Source organism: Malus sylvestris, chromosome 3 (assembly GCF_916048215.2).
Source record: "Malus sylvestris chromosome 3, drMalSylv7.2, whole genome shotgun sequence".
Lineage (NCBI taxonomy): Eukaryota > Viridiplantae > Streptophyta > Magnoliopsida > Rosales > Rosaceae > Malus > Malus sylvestris.
The window spans coordinates 16,702,517-16,727,830 of record NC_062262.1 but is presented as its reverse complement, the minus strand read 5'-3'; the positions used below and the strand labels follow the sequence as shown (position 1 = coordinate 16,727,830).

The following is a 25,314-nucleotide window of genomic DNA, read 5'->3' as shown; positions in this document are numbered from 1 at the left end:
TATTCTCTGTGCAATATGTGAAGACGTAGAGTACGGTTCTAACATTGGTATCGAGCCAATTGTTTGTCCCTCTCAATCCTTTCCTCGTTGTATGTTTCTAGCTTCAAGTAAATCCATAGAAACTCGTGTCTCGAACTTAGACGCCACGTTTGCAAAATGAACTCAAGGTCGCTCAACACGAATTCAAAGGACGCCAAGCTGTGATCTTACAGCAACTGCAGTTACTTATGGCGATAGGTGGTGCTAGATCGGTTGGTCAATTTTTAAAGCCAAACCATGAAGATCCTCGTTTCCAAGAGGGTATAAACTCTAATCTTTTCTTCTCTACTGTGAAATCGAATCAAGTCGTTCTCAAGCTTCAATCCTTCCACAAGGAAAAGATTCGTGCTCGAGAGAAAATAGATGCGTTCTTTTTTTCAAATTTGTCCAAGATATAAGCCCAAGATTAGTTCTTGTTTATGACCCATATTGAAGAAATTCAAGAAGGGTGGCAACTACGCTAAACACGACGACGATGGTTCTGCAATATTTCGTTCCAATTCCAAATTTCAAGAAAGTTGTAAGTTTTTTTTCAAAAAGCTTTGGCTGTGGAGGACAAAAAGGTTTTCAATTTGTTTGACAAGGAAGGTAAAGATTCTGTGAAAATTTCTCCATTTCTTGGTTCTAATCGCAAGGCAAGCACCGCAAACGAGTTGGTTTCTTTATTCAATAAGAAAGCTGAAGATTCTATGGTAGCTTCTCCAATTCTTGATTCTGATTGCAGGAAATCCAATGTTCAAGCTTGCGTTCTGGGTTCTACATTTCCTAATGGCTCGGCTACTTCTTTTGGATAGAAATTCATTCAGTTCAGGACGACGCCTTCGTCTATGCATGAATCTAGTTGCAAGAATGATGTGGCCCAAGAATTCATTTTCACAATTCCTGTTTCTAATGATGGGTTCGTGAAAATGGATTCACCTGCACTCCAAGTGTTTGATGCATGGTCACACTAAAAAAATTGTGATTTTTCAGTTGGGCTATCATATGCTGATTTCTGACACAGGGGGTACACTTCGTAGGCTCTTAACTTCAAATGTTCAAACTAAAGATGCTCAAAGATCTAAATTTATTATTTGTAATGGGAAATTCATGAAAAATGGTACTATTATGCATTTGAAGCTTGGCTTCAATAAGTTCATTCTTGACAAAGGCGGAACAACTATTCAAAGGCTTCTTAGTCAACTGGAAAAGTTGAAACCATTTTGGTGCAAGAAAATGCTTTCGCTCAACAATTTGATGCACTGCAGTTTTTAGGTGGGTTTTATAATGATGCAATTGTTTCTGTTAGTTTTCAGTTCACCTACCATAAAGGAATTTGTGATAAAGGTGGAACTATTTTTCTCTTTGAATTCAATTCAATGGATTTCCTAGCAATTTGTGAGTTGGGTTTTGCTCTTAATGCGAAAAAATAGGAACTTTTCAGAAAAAGTTGACCCCCCCCATAATTGTACCTGTTGACAAAACTCGTATTGCTCCAAGCGTGTTTGATGAAATTCCAGACTCAAGTTGTTGTGTTGTTGTCCATTATGACATGTGCTATTGCAAAGGTATTCGCGATAAGGGTGGAGGCTCAAAATTCTAGTATACTGTTATTTCGAATGCTCATTTCTCTTGTATAAATGAATCTAAAAATTCTATTGAATGTAGCCAAGATGGAATGATTGGGGTTGTGATGTTGGTTGCATACACTAATTGCATAGTTGTAGGTGTAGTATTTTGTAGTATGTTGATGCACAAAATCAGTGAGGACTTTGGTACAACAGAAAATGTTAAGTTTATGACCTTCGCTAGATTACTCCGGTCACTAGTGTGGATAAGTATGTAAATGGATAGAGACAGGGAAGTAAACACAAGATGTACGTGGTTCACCCAGATTGGCTACGTCCACGGAGTAGAGGAGTTCTCATTAATTGTGAAGGGTTTACACAAGTATATATGTTCAAGCTCTCCTTTAGTGAGTACTAGTGAATGATTTAGTACAAATGACATTAGGAAATATTGTGGGAGGATGATCTCCTTTTATAGAACAGAGTTGCTAGCTTTGTTTTGACATTGACAGATGTCGTGTTGTGATTGGCTTCTGATGTTGACACGTGTCGCGCTATGATTGGCTTCTGATGTCGACACGTGTCGCACTGTGATTGACCTCCTGGTTGGAGGGAAACTCTTCTAGGTCCTTGACGGTATATCGTTGACCGGTGCTCAGTAGTTTTGGGATTGGTCAAGTATGGTATAAACATAGTACATATATTGAGTTGAGAATATGACATTCCCGATTGTTAGGGAGGATTATATGGTTCATAGCTTTCACATGCAGAAGAAGCTTCCATTTGAAAGTTCTGTTAATGGCTTTTTGGTTTGCAAGATAAGGGTCATATACTTGAAAGTGGGAAAGGTATCAACACTACAACTTTTATTTCTAGTTTATTAATTGGTAGAATGATGACAATGACAGACCTTGGTATTCTTAAACATTTTAGTAGCAAATATGTTGAGCAAAGGAAGTTGGATGCTGCCTTCACGGTTGCAAATCACATACCTAAACTGGTGGATGGGTCTAGTGTTTTAGGTTCATTATTGTTAAGGCTATGGAGTAGTAATTTGCTCTGGGGAGCTAGTGGGAGCTAGTATTACTTTGCTGCTTGTTGTAGAAGCTATTATTGCAATTCCACCTTGCACCACCGTGATAGTCTGGGTTCGTTGTCAACATTTATGTAAGGTAGATACTACATGACTTCAAACCTTGAGGACAAGGTCTCTGATTATGGGAGGGTGTATTATGGCATTGGGTTCTCAACGGTCAAGTGTTTTCGGATCAATTTTATGGAAGAACTCTGAGCATGAAAAGTAAAATGATGAATTGCAATGTTGCTGTTTTACATTCCTTTCCCTCCTGTTAAACACACAACCTATTTCTAATATGTTGGAAATGTGCCCTAAAACCAATCATATGATGATACTTTACGGACATTTCACATGTTAAACTAATCTAGTTTAGTATCAAGGGCAAAGATTATTGTTTGAGCCGTCTCATATAAATGTTATACGCTTAAACGATAAGTCCAAGGAATATGTGATTGGGAGAATGCGATCTAAAGAAGTTAGATTCATGAGACCATTCTTTCGTAGACACATCTAAACGTTCCTGATCATAGGATTGCCAATTGGGCATTGACAGTCCGTTAAGATCAGTACGTGCTGTGTCTTCTCTCAGGGAGAGTGACTAGTCTCAAGTCATTGGTGTGTGTGACATCAAGACAAGCATGTAGGTGCTCAATAATGAATGAGTCCACTGAACACGATCAACGAGGAGTTCTCATACTCATGTCACATGAGAACTCATGGTTGGGATAATGCAAAGTAGTCCTTTGACCTGAGGCATCATAGTTGTCTTGTGGTTAAGTCCTTGATCTTTGATTATGTCAAAGTCACTCCATCAGGAGGGTGTCCACGGCATCGTCGGGGTTAAGCCACTTAGCCATGGAGGCAAATGAATGCGCAACAAGGGATCTCTAACCTTCAAACCGTTTGGGGGAGAATACTCTATGATATAATTAAGAATCTCTGGCCAGAGTATGAATGAGATTTAGGAAGTCGTTCCAAATCACATTCAAGGTAATCATATAAGCACACGAATCACATTGGATAATAGACATGAATAAACTATCAAACCAAACAATGTGGTCAAGAGTATTATATTAGAGAAAGACCGTATTGCATTTGTAATCCTAAACTGAATAGGTTCTCCACCTCTTCTGATTAGCTTGGGTAACCATGACATGCTGCTAGGTGTCACTCATGTTTTGTGGAAGCCCTAAACGTGTATAATCACTGAAGGGAGAATTGAAAGTAAGTTTCAATTCGCAATCGATTTGAAATGGTTTTAATCGCCCACTGCCTCGCTAAAAGGAACCTAATGCATCATACACCGTGTAAGGTGGAGATTGAAGAAACAATGGAGATGAGTAAGAATAATTAAATGGTTTAATTATTTATGGCAAGGATTAATTAATATGTTAATTAATCAAACGAATAAGTTCGTTAAAGACCTCGGGATAGTTTTGGACCTTAAGGCCCAATGGGCTTCGAACGTCAAGCCCATTGAATTAAGTTGTATGACAACTTAATGAATAATGATTCACAAATGCCCAATTAGCCGAATAATACCCTAAGGCCGGCCATTTAGAGTTGGAGTGAGTTTTGGACTTATTTACAAGTTTGCCACTCCAATGAATTAAGGTATAAATATGACTTTATAGCCAAAATTCATTTAGGGTTTTCTTTTGGGGAAAGGATGAGAACATAAGCTCTCCTTTCTCTCTAAAGTGGCCGGCCTCCTTGGAGGGTTTAGCTAGCAATCCTACTACTCCAAGGTCACTCATTTCTTCTCCAATCTAACCTTGGTGAAGAGACTTAGAGGTTCTCAATTTTGGGAACTTGGAGAAACCTATTCTTCCATCCAAATCCATAGATCTAAGATGCAAGGAATGAAGGCCCTTTCCTTGGGTGATTAGCCTTTGCTTATGCAAAGAGGAATCTACAAAGGTATAAATTTCTCAACTCACTTTGATTTGAGTTGAGTCTTGGTTCACCAATCTACTAGGCTTTGAATTTCATGGTTAATGTTTTGTTTTTAAGTGCATACAAGCATGAGTCTGCCTTTTAATTGTTAATTGCATGCTATAGATGTTGCTTAAATGAACATGTTTTTCATAAAATTTCCTTCATAATATGCATTTCGAGGAACTAATCAGTCAGAGATCTTGTTGTACACGTGTCCTTTCATGGAGAGGTATTGTTATGATGCCAGGTGGCATCGTCTTGTTGTACACGTGTCAATTGCTAGTAACAGATTTGGGTGAAGCTGTTGGGTTTGTTATGTATTAGTTAGTATAAATAAGTGATTGGTAGAAGAAGTAGTGGTTGATGTTGTAATAGTCTTCTCTGCAATACAAGTTACTATGCAATTAAGAAAGAAGTAGAGTTGGGTTCTAACAAGTACATGGCCAATTCCGATTGAATCATGCCTATACCCATAGTGCGCCCTTTTTGGTTCCTACAATTGTCTTATGGAGAAAAACTTGCACATGAAAATATATTATTCGACAAGGGACACCACATGATGGTGAACTCGTTTCATGTAAGTCGTTTGTTGGATATATATATATATATATATATATATATATATATATATATTAATGGAATTTGTTTAGGTTTATACCTAGCGGAATTAACAAATTTTAGATTATTGTCTCGTTCTTGCGAGTTTTCTTTGACCACATTTACTAACGCCACCACTTGTAGGATTTGGATGCATCTAATCTAGTTAGATTGCCTATGTACCCTATACTTTACCACAAGGATCAAACCGACGTAGTTTCTCTCGCATACACCTTGCTAGAATTGAACTCATACACAGAGATTTATGTGAAGGGAGTGAGTAAGAAATTCCACTAAGGAATTTTGGCTAGGAGGCTTGGAATTGGTTGCTCATATTTAGGTACAAATTGCGTCGACTATGGCAGTTCGATTTCTGCACTCACCCTATGCTACCTACCCTCTATGTCTATTGTTAACTTGAACTTTATAGTGGGTTAGACAATATAAGTTTTTTTTTTCCTCATCCCTTGAGAGAACACGTAGGCGCATCACCTTATACTAAGTTGCATGTGTCTTTTTCCATCCTTTATCCTTAAGGGATGTCTCTGGTCTTGTTTGGTCCCAAAATAAGATTATTGGGCCGAGCGTAGTTTTATGTTCGGTCCAAAGCTCTTCCAAAAATACTATGGGCCGTCCAGTGGCCATGAGCCACCTAGTTAGGTTAGCCGAGTCCTATTGCAAGAAGCATTGATCTGGATAAGAGCGAATGGGCTGAGTCTTAGTATGATAAGGAGTCTTAATGGAATAAAGATGCTGAGATTTGAGAAGTGAATGTGGCCGGATAAAGAGTTTGGTTCAAGGTCCTAATGGAGGTAGGATTGGCCGAGACTTGGTTAGATTAGGATAAAGAATCCTAATCCGAGTATAGTTCTGGTTTGGCCATGATGAGATTGGCTGCTATAAATAAGAAGAGGGTGCATCATTCTAAGCCCTCAAATTCATGACACAAACTATCATGCGCAAACTTTCGCTCTACGCGAAACCTCTCAACAACCTTGAGATTTTATTTCCTTTTCGCCAACACATCTTCAGTTTGGATAAACACACTTTGAAAGCAACCGGTGATATCTTCAGTTTGGATAAACAACGCTGTTGCTATAGAATCAGCCGATCGTGGAACACCTTCAGTTTAGATAAACAACACTGCATCTCGGGTGACTGATTACCTATCCAAGTCTCGATTGACAAGGGTTTTCAAATCCTTATTGGTAGAGGTCATCTCATCAGCCTTCTCGATGAAGTGGGGTGTTACAAATTGCTGGGCTCGGCACTTTGAACGCCGAGTTGTTTTATGATTGGATACTCACAAATGGGATTTAGAGTTCAGCATTCTGATAGCCGAACTACGTTTACGATTAAGACGTACATTTGCTTTGAGTACTTGTGCCCATATAGTTTGGTGTCGATTCGACGTGCTTATACTCTTACGAATATAATCACTGTGACCTAATCCGGCGCCAACCATTTGTGAACTTCGCAGAACTAGCCGCCTTGTCTTCAGGCTCTAGAATCTGAAGGCCAAGACATGTTCCTTCCTCGACCGCAGTCGCAAGATTAAGAAGTCAGCAGCATGCCCAACGTCACGCAACACATTATACTCCACGGCCAAGCTCGGTCGATAAGTTGTCACACCCCGCACACAACCAAATGATGTAGTTAGCTTATTAATTACTCGGCCTACGCGCCACGTAGGTTTGGTAGTTTTTAGGGTCAACAAGTCCAGAGTAGGATTCTTTCCCTTTCAATAAAAAAATCAATGTAAGATGCTAACGTGACTTAATCGTAACTTTTTTTTTAACAACAATATTATCTACACTAAAGGGATGAAATAATATGGTTCAAACTCACTTTTGACAAGAATCGAACCTAAGACCTTTCACTTATAAGTGAAAAGGAATACCACTAGATCGAAGTGCTAATCAACATTGTAACCGTTTATATAAGAAGGGAGAGAAATGCAGAGAGATTAGGATGAGAAAAAATACTCCTCCAAAATCTTGTATGAAAGTATGAAAACTAAAATGAGTATAGTTATTCTTACCATATTTTTATACCACATTTACATACCACATTATGTGGCATCTGATGTGGACAATCACATCATTTAACTGGGGAAGGGATAATGTTTCAGCGCACTGTGGGGGCAAATGGTAGTGGTCTTGATCGAGGATCGAGAGGCTGCCTAAGGGTGGGGTTAGGGTTTCTCTTTGCCCATTCTAAATTAATGGATAGGCTAATTAGCTGGGTAATAGGGAGATGGATAATGATTCAGCGTGCTTTGGGGGTAATTGAAGGAACAAAATTCATAGGTGTTTGAATCCGGAGCATATAGTAAAAGAATCGGCGCTGGGTAATTTCACTTGGCTTCGGGATACCTGGGGATAAGGGAAGGTCTATTCAATTTCTTTGGGATTATGGGATTTATGTGTTATGGCTTGCCTTGATTGCTTATGTCACCACCCCATGCGAGTGCTAGGATTAGGCGCAGCGCTTAGGTGACTGGATTTTGATTAGATGGAGGCTGCATATGGATGACTTGTATCTGAAGAGGAAAGGTAAGAGAAGTAATTTCAAGTGCCTAGAATTATGTGTGGGAAAGCTAAATCGGTGGAGTGAGCTCGGACTGAATGCTAAGATTGAGGGTTGTTTGTACCATACTTGACTCATCCTGAAACTACTGAGCACCGGTCAACGTTATACCGTCAAGGACCCAGAAGAGTTTCCCTCAAACCAAAAGGCCAATCACAGCACGACACGTGTCGACATCAGAAACCAATCACAACACGACACGTGTCAATGTCAAAATGAAACTAGAAACTCTCTTCTATAAATAGAGATCATTCTCTCACAATATTTCCTAATGTCATTTGTACTAAATCATTCACTAGTACTCACTAAAGGAGAGCTTAAACCTATGTACTTGTGTAACCCATCCCAATTAATGAGAACTCCTCTACTCCGTGGACGTAGCCAATCTGGGTGAACCATGTACATCTTCTGTTTGCTTTCCTGTCCCTATCCATTTACTTACTTATCCACACTAGTGACCGGAGCAATCTAGCGAAGGTCACAAACTTAACATTTTCTGTTGTACCAAAGTCCTCGCTGATTTTGTGCATCAACATTTGGCGCCATCTGTGGGAACGACACTTATTCCCACTCTCTTCAGCTTTGCCAAGCTGGTTTCCACCATTCGTACACTCTCTTTTGACCAGGCATCCCTCTCTAACATGGGGAACGAAGGAAGCCACAGCACACAGAATGACACCCCTCTTGCATCTAGTGCGAAGCAATGAAAGAATGAAGGAAAAAAGGTTGTTCTTTAAGCCAAAGTCGATGAGCTAGAAGCTTAGAACAACAAGATAGCAATGAAGAATGAGGTCCTCTAAAAGCAGTATGAGAAGCTCTTTGAGACGCTCCACGAAATTAGGCGTACTCAAACATGCGAGCTCGTTGCCCCTGTGAACATCAACCATCATCTGGGTGCCCCCCAACACGGAAGGTCACCTCGCTTCGACATGGGTATCCCTGATGAGGAGTGAGCTAATCATCAAAACATTGATCAACACAAGACTTCTCTCAACCCAGATGCTTTGATCCGAAGTAGAAGAAGTGGAGGAAGACATCTCATTACAGAAGGGTTGGAAGGATCGAAAGCCGTTTATCGTGACTGCCTAGATTTCCTAAAGCAACATCAAGAAAATCCCCTCCACATATGCTCGAAGATCAATGACCCAAGGGTTTCTAAATACTCGGTCCCCTCCCACGACCCAGGCCAGCTACCAATCTAGGGAAGGAACGACAGGACCCAGAAGAACATGAAAGTACGAATGACTCTGAGGTATTCCAACAGACTCGCCCTAGAAGTCAGTACGGTGAGTCCAAGAAAAAACCACACGCCATTGCTCAAACTTTCCTACTTCCAAGAGGCGATGGACACTTATGAAAGAAAATTCAAGCGGTACATGACTCCACTCAGGACCCTCTTGTCCTACAGCTCTTTGATGAAGTAAACAAGTTAAAGGCTGAACATCAGGCCGAGATACCTGACTAGAACTAACCCAGGCCTGGCCCTTTCACAAGAAGTATCCTCGACACCCCCTTCAAGCGAAGACAAAACAAAAGCTTGGTTTACAACTCTATACTGGAATGGATGACCCAATTGAACACCTTAACCTCTTTAAGTCCACCATGGCATATCAGATGCACACCAACGAAGAGCGATGTATTCTCTTCCCCTCCACCCTCTCTGACGGAGCTCTAAACTGGTATTGCTGTCTTCCACTTGAGACAATAGACTCATTTGAGGAATTGAGGAAACTGTTTGTCTCTCAACACATCTTCCAGATGGATCACTTGCATTCTGCAGATGACTTGTACACTATTCATCAGAAGCTGGATGAGTCACTACGAGAGTATGCCGGTCGCTTTAGGCATGAGAATTTTCACTGCGCTGAGGCAGATGACAAGACCGCCATCAAGGCCTTCACGGCAGGCCTACAGGATTGTTTCTTCAAGTACATGATCAATGCCAACACTTGGAAGACTTACTCTGAGGTGATGGCACATGCTTACAACCATGCTTCCGCTGAAGCAAGGACATACCAAGGGAACTCCCATATGGTTAACCCCTATCAACAAATGGGAAGTGGAAGTCAAGTTCTACCAAGTGAGGAGATATTGGCCATTCAGACACCCATTGCATCATCTCCTACCTCATTTAGCTCTTCGCTAAGTCACCAAACGTATATGTCTTTTGGTAAGAGGAAGGATTTTTACTCTCAGCAAGCCCATTACAACAAGAGGGATAACAGTTCGTATCAAGACAACCAGGGGTGAACGTACTGTCGACTATTATGACTATGGGGCCAAGCCTCACTCTTTCAAAGTGGAGGAATAGGTACTGAAGGAAATGCTATTATAAGAAGGCATACACATTACAAATGTTTTGACTTTCAACCGCATGAGATCTTTTGTCACACAAGCCATTCGGCAAATATATAAAGAATAGGGAATTCAGACAACTTTTTCTAAGTCTTTTGCGTTCCTAGCACTGGAACACTTAGTCTACGCTGACCTACCCTTATACTCCAACTCAGAGCTTCTACATGCGTACTTTGACACAAAGTATGTGATACTAAGTGTTACAACCAACATGGTTCACATATCAAAAGCATGGACCCCTTCATGCATAGCAAAACATTCATAAGCATAACTCATATCAATCAACATAAACAGTATACATTCCAACATATTCATACATAAACATCATACATTCCAACACATTCATACATAAACGTCATACATTCCAACACATCCATACATAAGCCAACTGTGCTTCGAAAAGGTTCAACATACTTTATGTCTTCGACACTTGCTACAATGTGCTTCGACACCTTACCCTTATTCTCACAAACCAAGTGATGAAATGCGAAGAAGGAACTCATCTTCATGCCACTAACCAGGTGATGAAATGTACAACCTGTACTCTCCTTCGTGCCATCAACCAGGTGATGAAATGTACAACCTGTACTCTAATATCATTTGGTAACTTACCACTTATGCCACCAACCAGGTGAAGAATGAACTCATCTTCATGCCACCAACCAAGTGATGAAATGTACAACCCGTACTCTCCTTCATGCCACCAACTAGGTGATGAAATGTGCAACCCGTACTCTAATATCATTTGGCAATTTGCCATTCATGCCACCAACCAGGTGAAGAAGGAACTCATCTTCGTGCCACCAACCAGGTGATGAAATTTACAACTCGTACTCTCCTTCATGCCACTAACCAAGTGATAAAATGTACAACTCGTACTCTAATATCATTTGGCAATTTGCCACTCATGCCACCAACCAGGTGAAGAAGGAACTCATCTTCATGCCACCAACCAGGTGATGAAATGTACAACCTGTACTTTCCTTCATGCCACCAACCAGGTGATGAAATGTACAACTAGTACTCTAATATCATTTGGCAACTTGCTACTCATGCCACCAACCAGGTGAAGAAGGAACTCATATTCATGCCACCAACCAGGTGATGAAATGTACAACTCGTACTCTCCTTCATGCCACCAACCAGGTGATGAAATGTACAGCCCGTACTCTAATATCATTTGGCAACTTGCCATTCATGCCACCAACCAAGTGAAGAAGGAACTCATCCTTGTGCCACCAACTAGGTGATGAAATGTGATGAAAGGTAATGAAGGAACTCACATTCGTACCACCAACCAAGTGATGAAAGCAACTCACCATTCATTCCACCTACCAGAAGACGAGTGGTACAACTTGTACATGTGAACTCCTAGCATTCGCAAATAATAAAAAACCCTCAAGCTTGACAACTCAACTAGGGGAGCACTTATGCCCAATAAGAGTTATAGTCACCAACAAAGTCTTATTGCAAGCCAACAACATCTTCAGTGCATGGCATACGAAAATCAAGCTATTCAGCCCTCTTGCATCTGCTTCAGACATTTCCCCTCTGTAACAATGCAAACACTACAACTCGTAGAAAGCTTCACACATTCTTGATCAAGACAATGTGAAGCAAAACCAATATATGGTGCCAACAAGAGCTTCAACACCAAAGCTTTACCTACAAAACTTTAAAATATATATATATATATATATATATATATATATATATGTTTTTTTTCTTTTTCGGATATTCGAAAATTTAAAAATTCGAAAATTCAAAAATTGGAAAGAAAAAAAATTCGAAAACAAAAATTGCCTAGGCCTCCTCTTCTTTGGGCCTAACAACTTTCATAACAAATATATATATGAAGAAGGAGTTTTAGGCTACCACTTAGAAAGGAAATGCCTTATTCGTCAACTCCTTCGATCGCAGACTTGGGGGACTCCTACCATATGCTACTGCACCTTGATACTCGGGAAGTCTCACAACCACTCAATGACTTGGATTTTTCAAGTCTCCAAACGAGAAGTTTTCCTCACTCGGGAAATTAAGGGAGCACTACCTCAACCTACATGCTTCACTCACAAAGCTTCAACATACAAGCTTCAACAAAAGAAAAAATTCAAAGAACTTAGTGAAGAATGTGGTGTATTTAACACAATACGTTGAAATGAAGCAAAGCTTGTTTATCGATATCTTCGATAAGTTACAAATATGTATATATACATGAATCAAAATAAATAAACAAGAGGGAGCCTTCACAAAGGCTGCTCAGGAGAAGTATTAGCAGTCGGCCGAGCCCCAGAAAGAGGAGGCACCGGAGGGTGATTATTCGGAGCCTCAGTACTAGGCAGAACCCTAGAAGGAGGAGGAACCGAAGGTTGATCATTTGGAGCTTCATTACGCAGCACAGCCCTAGAAGACGAAGGCAATAAATGCCTTTGGAACAAACCCACAAACCTCTGATGATCAAGTAAAATCTGACCATCAGATTCCTGCAGCTGGTCGAGCTTCCTCTTCATGTTTGTAGCATAGTCATGTGCGAGCCTATGCAACTATTTATTCTCATGCTTGAGCCTTCTGATCTCCTATTTAAGACTTATCACTTAAGCCGCCAATGATTCAACTTGGCGGGTTCGAGCAAATAGGCGTTGGGCCATATTAGACACAGAACCTGCACACTGAACACTAAAAGCCAGAGAATCCTTAACAGCCAACTCATCAGACCGTTTGGAAAGTAGTCTGTTATCTTTGGGAGTGAGAAGGTTCCTGGCCACCACCGTAGGGTCATATCATTCTTCATCACAGAGTCCCCAACGGTAAGATGACCAGTAGGGGATAAGAAGGATGGGCGCCATATATTATCTTGAGAAGGCATGGCTGCCTCTTCACCAAAGTTCAAGTCAAAACGACGGTCGGATGGGCCAGACATTCTCAGAAATGATGAAGGAGAAATGAGGTGCAATAAATCTCTGAAGTAAGGGGAAAATTCCTACAAGTAATAACTCTCTGAATGTACTTCTTGCACACAATTGGTGCCCTTATAAAAGAAAGGGCAACAAGGTCGTTGGTTCAAAAATCGAAGAGGCACCACTCTCCGGATTCTGAAAAGGCACCACTTTCCACACGCAACATCAGCTCCTTGGGTACCACAGATAACTTTGCCAAAGATCTCTGACAAAGTTTAGACACATAAATTTTGAAGGTCCAGCTACCCTACTATTACCCATAAGGATAAAGAAACAGCACCACTGCTTGATAACTAGAAAGGCCCTATGTGTGTTAACCTCCGTACTCCGTGGCAAGGCAGACTGGCAAAAATGCCCAACCTTTACTCACATTCGAGAAAACACTCCTAACAAGATTGCTTGGTCAAAAATTGAAGAGGCACCGCTCTCCGAATCTCGAGAGCCAGACTCCCAACAAGATTAGGTGCTCAAAAATCGAAGAGGCACCGCCATCCAAATCTCGAGAGCCAAACTCCCAACAAGATTAGGTGTTCAAAAATCGAAGAGGCACCGCCTTCTGAATCTCGAAAGCCAGACTCCCAATAGGATCACTTTCTCAAAAATCGAAGAGACACTGATGCGAATTTACTTAACACACAAATTAAATCCTCTTGTATCAATTGTAGTAAAGAATGTAAGTAGGGATCGTTCTGGACCGGGGATTAGGAGGGCTTGCTAATAACTTCTAAACTGACTTAAAAACATATAAACAAAGTTAAAAACACTAAACTAGACTCAAAGACTTCAAAACAAACTCAAAGAACTCAAAACAAGCTAAAAACGCTCAAATCTGCCTAAAAACACAAACTGGGCAGATTTGGACTCTAAACACACTTTTGGATGAATTTTGGTTTTAACTTGGTTCGAAATACTTAAAAACACAAACTAAATCAATTTCTAACTAATATGACTCAACAAGGTAAAGGGGATTTTGGTTTTGATGAATTTGAAAACAAAACAAATAAATTAAAGAACTAATGAAATCTGCACGAATTTGAGTAAATTGAATTATGGAAGGCTAGCTAGGAGGTTCTTCTCCACACATGACACACTTGCAAACAAAATGATTTCCAGTTGCTTTTCAATAAACTACGAATTCTCAACGCCCCAGATTAACTTTGAATTGCACTAATTAACCCTCAGATTTTCCTAATTTCATTGAATTGGATGATTGCATACAATAACCCAAAGCATTCCCCACAAGTTCCTTACATGAATTGCATAATAAAGATACAAGCAAGAATCATTAAGTTCTATGAAAATCATAAGCATTGACGAAACACTTGTAACTATGAATTGCATGAAACTTATGCCAAGAATTTACTTAACACGGTTGTGACGAGCAACCTTTACTACTTGTGAATATAAGTTCATAATGATTAGGTGAAACTCCCTTATATCCTCGCATCAGATTTATGCATGAAAATTAAGCGTGCACTCTCAACCAACATACACAAATCAGTTTTAATTCAAATGGATAAGTAAATTGAATTCACAACTTATGAATCACAACTGAAAGTAATAAAATCATATTGCAAGCATGAACATGGTTTCGAATTCCCCCTAGCTAAGGGGGGTTTAGTTCCTCATACTCACAAAGCAAAGATAAACAAATTTAGACATTGAAAACAAAAGAATGAAAACACCTAAAAACGCTCCAACAATCCAACTTGAATGGCAAGCACGTCCAATGGTCCTCCTTCTTCTCTTTGTTGCGGCACAAGGTGTGGTTTGATGGATACGTATGGATATATGGAAGGGAATGGCTGAATGTGTTTAGGTTGGATGTAGATCACGGCAAAGAAAGGGAAATGAAGGTGCATGGAATTGTGTTTTTGTTGTGGGAATGTGTAGAATGGTTAAGAAGAAAAGACTGCCTTGTGACAGAATGTGTTTTCCTCCTTTCTCCCTAAACTGTTCGTGTGAATGTGTCTTTCGATGGATCTCCTCCCTTTTTGTTATGGTGAAGGGTGGATGCATTTATAGGCTAGGGAGAGGACCACCATCTAATTAAGGTGGTAGTGGTGTATGTTGTGGTAATGAGTGGATGTAATGGGTGTAGTGGGTGAGTGTTGTGGTAATGAGTGGATGTAATGGGTGTGGTGGATGGATGTTTGGTAATGAATGGATGTAATGGGTGTAGTGGGTGGATGTTTGGTAATGAGTGGATGTAATGGGTGTAGTGGATGGATGTTTGGTAATAAGTGAATGTAATGGGTGTAGTGGATGGATGTTTGTAGTTGTTGGCCAACACACTTGCACACACAGATGTTGATTTCTAGCCTTCTAATCTTCAAAAAGGTCCATCCTCATGTCTCCATGCTTGCACTATCCAATCTTGGCCCAAAAATGCTCCAAAATGCTCCAAATAGCACTTTGTTGCCAACTTTGTTATTTGAACCTACAAACACACGAAAATAGCTTAAAGTACTAAAATAACTAGAATTAAACTAAGTAAATGCCAAGAAACAAGCTAACTAAGTTGCATAAATATGCTCCTATCAAATTCCCCCACACTTAGCTTTTGTTAGTCCTCGAGCAAAACAAAAGAAACAAAACGAAATAAAACAAACAAAACACAACCTAACCTTTCAGCATTTGCCTCAGGGATTTCCAATGCACATGACATGTTAAAAATCATCATTCCCACAGATTTTGGTTATCTTCACACTTGAGCACAAACTTAATCACAGTCACTACTTACTAGTTCACAATTAACCAATTAAAATAATGTTTTGAATGTAGTAACATGCCTTAGAGAATTTGCTCAATTCCTTACAAGATACTCTCTATTTTCACACACATTTTCTGACTACACACCCTACACTAGAGACTAGGACTCACATATGTTATAACAAAGGAAGCAATTTTCTGGAGTTATTAAGCATATTTAGATATGATCTCATGAATGGTATGCTACTACTTAGATGCGAGAACCAGTGACACCATATGCTCATACCAATTTCGAACTCAACAAATTGAAACACACAACACTCAAGATTGAAGTCAAGGGTTGTAACAGGGCTTGGGGGTAATGGCTAACAAAGAAATGATAGGAATAACAAACGTTCTTAAAGCGATAACAAGCAAAGCAATGAAATAGACACTTGGAATTCACTTTAGAATGCAGAATCAACTTTTACATACAAAAGGAAGATTCATGCAACACTTAGGGCCGAATTCAATGTTTTGGACCCTTTTTTAACAAACAACACTTTAGAGCTCTTTTCCATACTCTTTTTTTTTCTCTACCCGTGCCTTATTAAGGACTTTGGCACACACACACACACACACACAAGAATCACTTCCCCCTCCCCCACACACTTGCTTTCTGCAATACATTGATCAAAGACGAGTTCATTTTAGGTCATGCTTTACTATGCTTCAAGAACAAGGGTATGGATGGTCCTAAAACTAGGCTAGGTAAGGATAGTGTGGGTTAACAAAGAACATAGGCGTAACAAGGCTCAACGGGGTTAAACTTAAACACATAATGAAATAGGGGCACGGCAATTTGGCTTTGGTGGTTACTACACAACTTCATCTTGAATATGTGTTATGCAAATCAATATTATGCTTTGAATGAAATAGGCATGAGTTCTAGCATTTGGAACTAAATGATGAAACGCCTTCTAAGTAGCAACCAAGCAAAGAATAATGAGATCATGCAACGACTTTAGAAAACAATGATGCACAAATTGTTAACTCTCCAAATAAACGTTTAGGCTCAAGTCTCACAAGGTTGTAGCGTTCATTTAAGTTCCTTCCTTCAAGCATGTTACAAAAACTGATTTTTCCGTTATGATTGCATGTGAATTCATAAATTATAACCACAACCAAGCATACACCAAAGAGGAAATCAAATTTTCATCCATGTTTATAACTCTCATTAACAGTCATGTACTTAAAAAAACAAATCCTCATCATTGTGTTGGAAGGTACCCTAAGACACAAATAAACACATAAAAACAACTCTTTTTGGGTTTTTCAAAACAAATTTTCAAATTTTTATGAGATTTTCGGATTTTTATGTCAAAACACACCAAAACACTCCAAAACAGCTTAAAAACAGCAAGGAACAACACTAAAAGTAATGGGTGATAAACTCCTACGAATTTCATGCAAAACAACTTGGTTACCCCCCCAACACTTAAATTAAACATTGTCCTCAATGTTTCAAGCATAAACTCACACAAAAACAAGCAAACAAACAAACAACGAATAAACATGACAAATATGGTAAAGTAAAAACCAGACAGAGTAGAGTTTAAGAACACAAATTTGGTTTTGGAGATAGATGATCTTGGCGACTTTCCACAGTTTTGATCTCGAACTGGTTTGGAATTCTGAGCGAGGAATATCAGAGTTCCTTGGTTTCAAATCAGACTCCTTCTGCTGGGTTGATTTGATTGTACAGTATGCATTCTTCTCTGCTTGTTTCTTCTGCACGGCAGGCAGACACGAGGTAGAGGTGATGGTCTGTTTCTTTTTTCAATCTTTCCAAGTGCCCACCATTTGCTTTCTTTCTCCTTGTCCCTAGCTGAGGATGAATTAGCACATTGTCTCCACATGCTTCGAGGTATCATTTTCACTTCCCTTATATGTTCCCTAAGCAGATGTGGTAGACGAAGAGGAAGCATAAGATGTTGAAGATGAGTACTCAAGAGCAAGGCTAGGTAAGCAATCAGGAAGGGGTTCCAGGCAGTTGGTTCCAGATCAGAAGATTGATACCAAGTGCTGGCTGATTGCTCTCTTTCTCCTTATCCCGCAGATGAAAACAATGACAAGGAGAAGGACAGGGAGAAAGCATGATATGAGATACTCTTGCTTTCAACCTTCATGATATGAAATACGTTTACTTTGGATGAGTTGTTTGCAGAGGTACCCCAAGGAATAAGGAACACTCAGTGACTCGAGAGGTTTCGTTGGGAAGGCATTCTCGGAGATGAAGAAAGGTTATATATGTCTGCCTTGAAATAGAGGGTGAAGGTTGACATTTATAGGAATTAATAACCGGTACTATTCTTTCACTCTTGTCGGCAACCGCTGGATGATTTAACAGTAAACTTCACGTGCCTTCTACTTCACAAGAAATCTTCGACAAATTACCCGTAATTTTCGCAAGGCTGAGTGTGCATGTGATAGGCGCTGACACGTCTGGAAAAGCAGATGCCTATTCGATATTTGGAATCGATGCTTCGACAAACTGCCCGTGATTTCCGTAAAGCTGAGTGTGCATGTGACAGGCGCTGACACGTCTGGAAAAGCAAGTGCCTCTTCGATATCTGGAATCGGCGCTTCGACAAACTGCCCGTGATTTTCGCAAAGCTAAGTGTGCATGTGACAGATGCTGACACGTTTGGAAAAGCAGATGCCTATCCGATTTCTGAGCTTGCCTCTTCGAGTTCTGAGCTCCCCTCTTCGAGTTCTAAGCTCTGTCGAGTGCAGAGGTTGTATGTGACAAGTGCGGACAAATCTGGAAAAAAAGATTGGCCCGTGGTTTCTAAGCAAGCCCAGATTTTGAGAAAGCTAGCGCCTCTTCGATTTTTGAATTGGCCTCTTCGAATCTGAGCTCGCCTCTTCGATCTCTGAAATCTCATCAAGTGCTGGTTTTTATAGAGGCGCGCAGTACATTTCAAAGCACACTTGAATTTCTGCCTGTAGAAACTCCCTTCTTGCACTTCTACGATCTTGACTTGTCCGACCTCTTCTTTCTTCAACACCTTCGAAAATGTCTGGCCCCTCCGACCGTCGTTTTGACCTGAACCTTGGTGTAGAGGCAGCCATGCCTTCTCCAGACAACATATGGCGCCCATCCTTCATATCCCCTACTGGTCCTCTTACCGTTAGGGATTCGGTGATGAAGAATGATATAACCGCTGCGGTGGTGGCCTGGAACCTTATCACTCCCAAAGATAACAGACTGTTTTCCAAACGGTCTGATGAGTTGGCTGTTAAGGATTCTCTGGCTCTCAGTATGCAGTGTGCAGGTTCTATGTTTAATATGGCCCAATGCCTATTTGCTCAAACCCGTCAAGTTGAATCATTGGCGGCTGAAGTGATGAGTCACAAACAGGAGATTAGAGGGCTCAAGCATGAGAATAAACAGTTGCACAGGCTCGCACATAACTATGCTACAAACATGAAAATGAAGATTGACCAGATGCAGGAATCTGATGGTCAGATTTTACTTGATCATCAGAGGTTTGTGGGTTTGTTCCAACAGCATTTGCCTTCGTCTTCTGGGTCTGTACCGCGTAGTGAAGCTCCAAATGATCAACCTTCGATGCCTCCTTCTTCTGGGGCTCCGCCGATTGCTAAGGCTCTACCGACTACTGAGACTTCTCCTAAGCAGCCTTTGTGAAGGTTTCCTCTTGTATTTTCTGCTTAATGTTCTTCTTCTTTTCATGAAAATGAATGTAAAAATACCTTGCATATCTGTCAATGTTTCAAAAATAAACCCACACCAAAAACAATTAAACAAGCAACAAATAAAAATGACAATCATGGCAAAATAAAACGCAAAAAAAGGAAGGTTTTAGAAACGCAAAACTGATTATAGAGCGATTCAAAAATCTTCCTCATTTGAATACATGGGTTGCCTCCCAAGAAGCGTTTACTTTAACGTCTTCCAGCCGGACAAAACTTCCTTCTAAACTTGGATAGGGCCCATAGCATGGAATTGATCCTTGAATGGAAGGTGATACTTGACGTGATCCGGCAATGGTTTAAATTCTAGTGTAGGTGCCTGAATCATCAAAATCAGCAAGTTAGTATATAATAAAATCGAAGTTGGAGAAAATGGCTTACTTGCTTGCTCCAACACAAACTCAATTACGAACACCACATCTTTGAAGGTTGCAGGGATATGGGACTTGGCCAGATTTGGTGTTTTGAGAGTTATGACTTTTCCCGTGTCATAAAATCCAACTTCTTTGGGAATTTTCGTCTCAAGTGTATCTTCTTTGATGAATTCTAGACATTCCCCATCCACTTCTTGCTCTTGATTCTTTGGAAAGGTTTCGAATATGCCTTTCTCACCATTTTCTTCCTTTGATTGCATGATCCTACAAGGAATAAGGACATTTGGTGAAACGGGATCAGGACAAATTGAATTTAGGCTTACCTTGGTTGTAGTGGACGGCATAGAGGGCATATAGGACTGCGGCAAGGGTGGTTCTTCCCTTACCGTGGCCTTGTTATTCTCCTCTTTTTCAAGCAGCAGCTGTTCATCCATGTTTTGGCTTGGTTTGGATGTCTTGGGTTCACCTCCAACCTCCATAGCACTTCCCAAAGTGCTATGGATTTCAAAATCTTCCTTCAAATTTTCAATAGTTGAGTTGGAGAGTTCACTTTGCTCTTGAATTTGTGCCATGAACTCCATAATCTGTCCAATTTGCTTCTCCAATTCACCCGTCTTCTTGGCTTGATTTTGCATCTCTTTGTTTCGATTTTCTACTTCCTGGTTCAAAGAGGTGAGTAACTTATTAAACATATCATTATCCAAAGACATACCTGAATTGAATTGGGCAGATTGTTGTGGTGGTTATGATGGTTCATATGGCCAGTGATAGAACTCATCCGATGGCGGCAAATATTCTTCTTGTTGTGAGCCCTGCGTCAAAGAGGTTAGTACATCAAGAATTTCATCATAACTCATAGGCATACTTGAATTTGATTGGAATTGTTGTGGAAGAGGTTGTGGTGGCTGCATAAGTCTTGAATAGAACTTCTCTTCTTGCTGCCAATATCCATCTTGTTGGAATTGTTGAGGTTCTCCCCACATGTAATCTGAATAATCTCTCCAATCCGAATCGTAAGCGTTGGAAAACATGTTGTCCCATGATTGGCTATGTCCTTGATAACCCCAAGCATCTTCATTCGCAGCGAATTGAGAACATTGATGAGTTGGATATCCTTGCCTATAGAACACACCATATGTATGGACACTTTGCATTGTGGTCATTTCGGCATATTGTGACAATTAAGAAGTAAGTTTCGCCAATTGAGCTTGAATGGTAGCAAAATCCATGTCTTACTTCTCTAGTACCTGAAATCAAGGAAACAAAACTAAATCAAATATCAAAAGTAAAAAAAAAAAAAAAAAAAACAAACACAAACAGAAACAATGTCAGTAACTAAAAACAAAAGATACGAAAATATACAAAAATAAATAACAAGGGATTAGCAAAGTTGCTAATCCCTGGCAACGGCGCCAAAAATTTGATGCGAATTTACTTAACACACAAATTAAACCCTCTTGTATCAATTGTAGTAAAGAATGTAAGTAGGGATCGTTCTGGACCGGGGATTAGGAGGGCTTGCTAATAACCTCTAAACTGACTTAAAAACATATAAACAAAGTTAAAAACACTAAACTAGACTCAAAGACTTCAAAACAAACTCAAAGAACTCAAAACAAGCTAAAAATGCTCAAATCTGCCTAAAAACACAAACTGGGCAGATTTGGACTCTAGACACACTTTTGGATGAATTTTGGTTTTAACTTGGTTCGAAATACTTAAAAACACAAACTAAATCAGTTTCTAACTAATATGACTCAACAAGGTAAAGGGGGTTTTGGTTTTGATGAATTTGAAAACAAAACAAGTAAATTAAAGAACTAATGAAATCTGCATGAATTTGAGTAAATTGAATGGATGGAAGGCTAGCTAGGAGGTTTTTCTCCACACATGACACACTTGCAAACAAAATGATTTCCAATTGCTTTTCAATAAACTACGAATTCTCAACGCCCCAGATTAACTTTGAATTGCACTAATTAACCCTTAGATTTTCCTAACTTCATTGAATTGGATGATTGCATACAACAACCTAAAGCATTCCCCACAAGTTCCCTACATTAATTGCATAATAAAGATACAAGCAAGAATCATTAAGTTCTATGAAAATCATAAGCATTGACGAAACACTTGTAACTATGAATTGCATGAAACTTATGCCAAGAATTTACTTAACACGGTTGTGACGAGCAACCTTTACTACTTGTGAATATAAGTTCATAACGATTAGGTGAAACTCCCTTATATCCTCGCATCAGATTTATGCATGAAAATTAAGCGTGCACTCTCAACCAACATACACAAATCAATTTTAATTCAAATGGATAAGTAAATTGAATTCACAACTGAAAGTAATCAAATCATATTGCAAGCATGAACATGGTTTCGAATTCCCCCTAGCTAAGGGGGGTTTAGTTCCTCATACTCACAAAGCAAAGATAAACAAATTTAGACATTAAAAACAAAAGAATGAAAACACCTAAAAACGCTCCAACAATCCAACTTGAATGGCAAGCACGTCCAAGGGTCCTCATTCTTCTCTTTGTTGCAGCACAAGGTGTGGTTTGATGGATGTGTATGGATATATGGAAGGGAATGGCTGAATGTGTTTAGGTTGGACGGAGGTCACGGCAAGGAAAAGGAAATGAAGGTGCATGGAATTGTGTTTTTGTTGTGGGAATGTGTAGAATGGTTAAGAAGAAAAGACTCTGCCTTGCGGCAGAATGTGTCTTCCTCCTTTCTCCCTAAACTGTCCGTGTGAATGTGTCTTTGGATGGATCTCCTCCCTTTTTGTTATGGTGAAGGGTGGATGTATTTATAGGCTAGGGAGAGGACCACCATCTAATTAAGGTGGTAGTGGTGTATGTTGTGGTAATGAGTGGATGTAATGGGTGTAGTGGGTGAGTGTTGTGGTAATTAGTAGATGTAATGGGTGTGGTGGATGGATGTTTGGTAATGAGTGGATGTAATGGGTGTAATGGGTGGATGTTTGGTAATGAGTGGATGTATTGGGTGTAGTGGATGGATGTTTGGTAATGAGTGGATGTAATGGGTGTAATGGATGGATGTTTGTAGTTGTTGGTCAACACACTTGCACACACACATGCTGGTTTCTAGCCTTCTAATCTTCAAAAACGTCCATCCTCATGTCTCCATGCTTGCACTATCCAATCTTGGCCCAAAAATGCTCCAAAATGCTCCAAATAGCATTTTGTTGCCAACTTTGTTATTTGAACCTACAAACACACAAAAATAGCTTAAAGTACTAAAATAACTAGAATTAAACTAAGTAAATGCCAAGAAACAAGCTAACTAAGTTGCATAAATATGCTCCTGTCAGACACTGCTCTCCGAATCTCAAGAGTCAGACTCCCAACAGGATTGTTTTCTCAAAAATCGAAGAGGCACCGTTCTCTGAATCTCGAGAGCCAGATCCCCGACAAGATTGCTTGTTCGAAAACCAAAGAGGCACCACTCTCTGAACTTTGAAAGCCAGATTTCCTTGGATAAAGCTTGTCTGCAATCTTCACACGCAACATCAACTTTCCAGATACCACAGACCATTTTTTCAAAATGCTCTGACAAAGTTAAAACACGTGAAGCTTGTAGCTCCCACTACATTGCTATGACCAAGAAGGGTAAAGGAATAGCACTACTACTTGTTGTTAGGGAGACTCCTATATATGTCGACCTCCATTCTCCACGGCCAGGCAGACCTGTAAATAATAAAAAATGCTCAACTTTTCTTCACATCCGAGAAGGCACTCTCAGCAGAGTCTCTCGAAATACTCAGCTTCTTTTCCTCCCGATAATACCTCTGCAAATAAGCCACACCAAAGCAAGAGTATCTCATATCATCAGGGTTAAAAGAAAAAGTATCCCATATCATGCTTTTTCCCTGTCTTTTCCTTTGGCCTTGTTCTTACCTGCAAGACAAGGAGAAAGAGAGCAATCAGTCAGCACTTGGAATCAAGCTTCCAGTCAAGAACTAACTGCCTGGAACCCCTTGCCTGATTACTTACCTGACATTGCTCTCGAGTACTCATCTTCAACATCTTATGCTTCCAGAGATTATACCACATCTACCTGAGGAATAGATAGGGCAAGTGAGAAGGATACAATGAAGCATGTGGAGACAAGCGTAACAGCCGATACACCCATTACTTGATCAACAACAAAAGTATCTTATATCATCAGGGTCGAACGTACTCTAGATTTGATGGACTTGTTTTGACCCTCAAATTCTTGAGTCAGCCTTATATTCTGGAGGAAACCAGAAAACCCTCCAACCCAGTTCAAGAATAAGCCTGTGGAAAGTTACTTCTTCAAAAGCAAAAGTATCTCATATCATCTCTTCTCCATTTTCTTCTCCTTATCCTTGTTGTTGTTTACGACACAAGGAGAATGAGACCAATCAACCGGAAGCCGAAGTCAAACCTCCAATCCAGGTTGCTTGCTTAGAAGTCTGATTGCTTACCTTATCTGTTACCTCATTCGACAAATCTCCTAGCTCGGTGACTTGGGGAACTCCTATTATAGGGTTTGTATCGCACTTGATCAAGCCCGAAACTACAAGTAAGCTTCAAGTGAAATTGATACATTACCTTGTGCATCTTCATCGATTAAAGATACCACCCCTGGATAGAGGAAAAGTACTTCCAGAGAAGATGCCACATCTACATATGAGACAGATAAGGCAAGTGAAAATGCTACCACACTTCGGTACTTAGAAGTTTCATGATTAGTCAATAGCTTGGATCTTGCAAGTCCCCAACCGAGGAGCTTCCCTCACTCGAGAACTTAGGGGAGCACTGTTTGTACCATACTTGACCAATCCCGAAACTACTGAGCACCAGTCAACGTTATACCGTCAAGGACCCAGAAGAGTTTCCCTCCAACCAGAAGGCCAATCACTGCGCGACACATGTCGACATCAGAAACCAATCACAACACGACACGTGTCAATGTTAGAATGAAACTAGAAACTCTCTTCTATAAATAGAGATCATTCTCTCACAATATTTCCTAATGTCATTTGTACTAAATCATTCACTAGTACTCACTAAAGGAAAGTTTGAACCTATGTACTTATGTAAACCCTTCACAATTAATAAGAACTCCTCTACTCCGTGGACGTAGCCAATCTGGGTGAACCACGTACATCTTGTGTTTGTTTTCCTGTCCCTATCCATTTATTTACTTATCCACACTAATGACCGAAGCAATCTAGCGAAGGTCATAAACTTAACACTTTCTGTTGTACCAAAGTCCTCGTTGATTTTGTGCATCAACAAGGGTAATTATTATTCTAATTTTGTTTTAATATGCTCTGTTGCTGCTTTAACTTGTAAGATGTGGTTTAATGTGATGTT

At 40.0% G+C, this 25,314-nt stretch overlaps 1 pseudogene; it reads left to right on the top strand.

Moving 5' to 3' along the window:
* Nucleotides 1–2,773, top strand: LOC126617030 (uncharacterized; annotated as a pseudogene).
* Nucleotides 2,774–25,314: the final 22,541 nt, after the last annotated feature.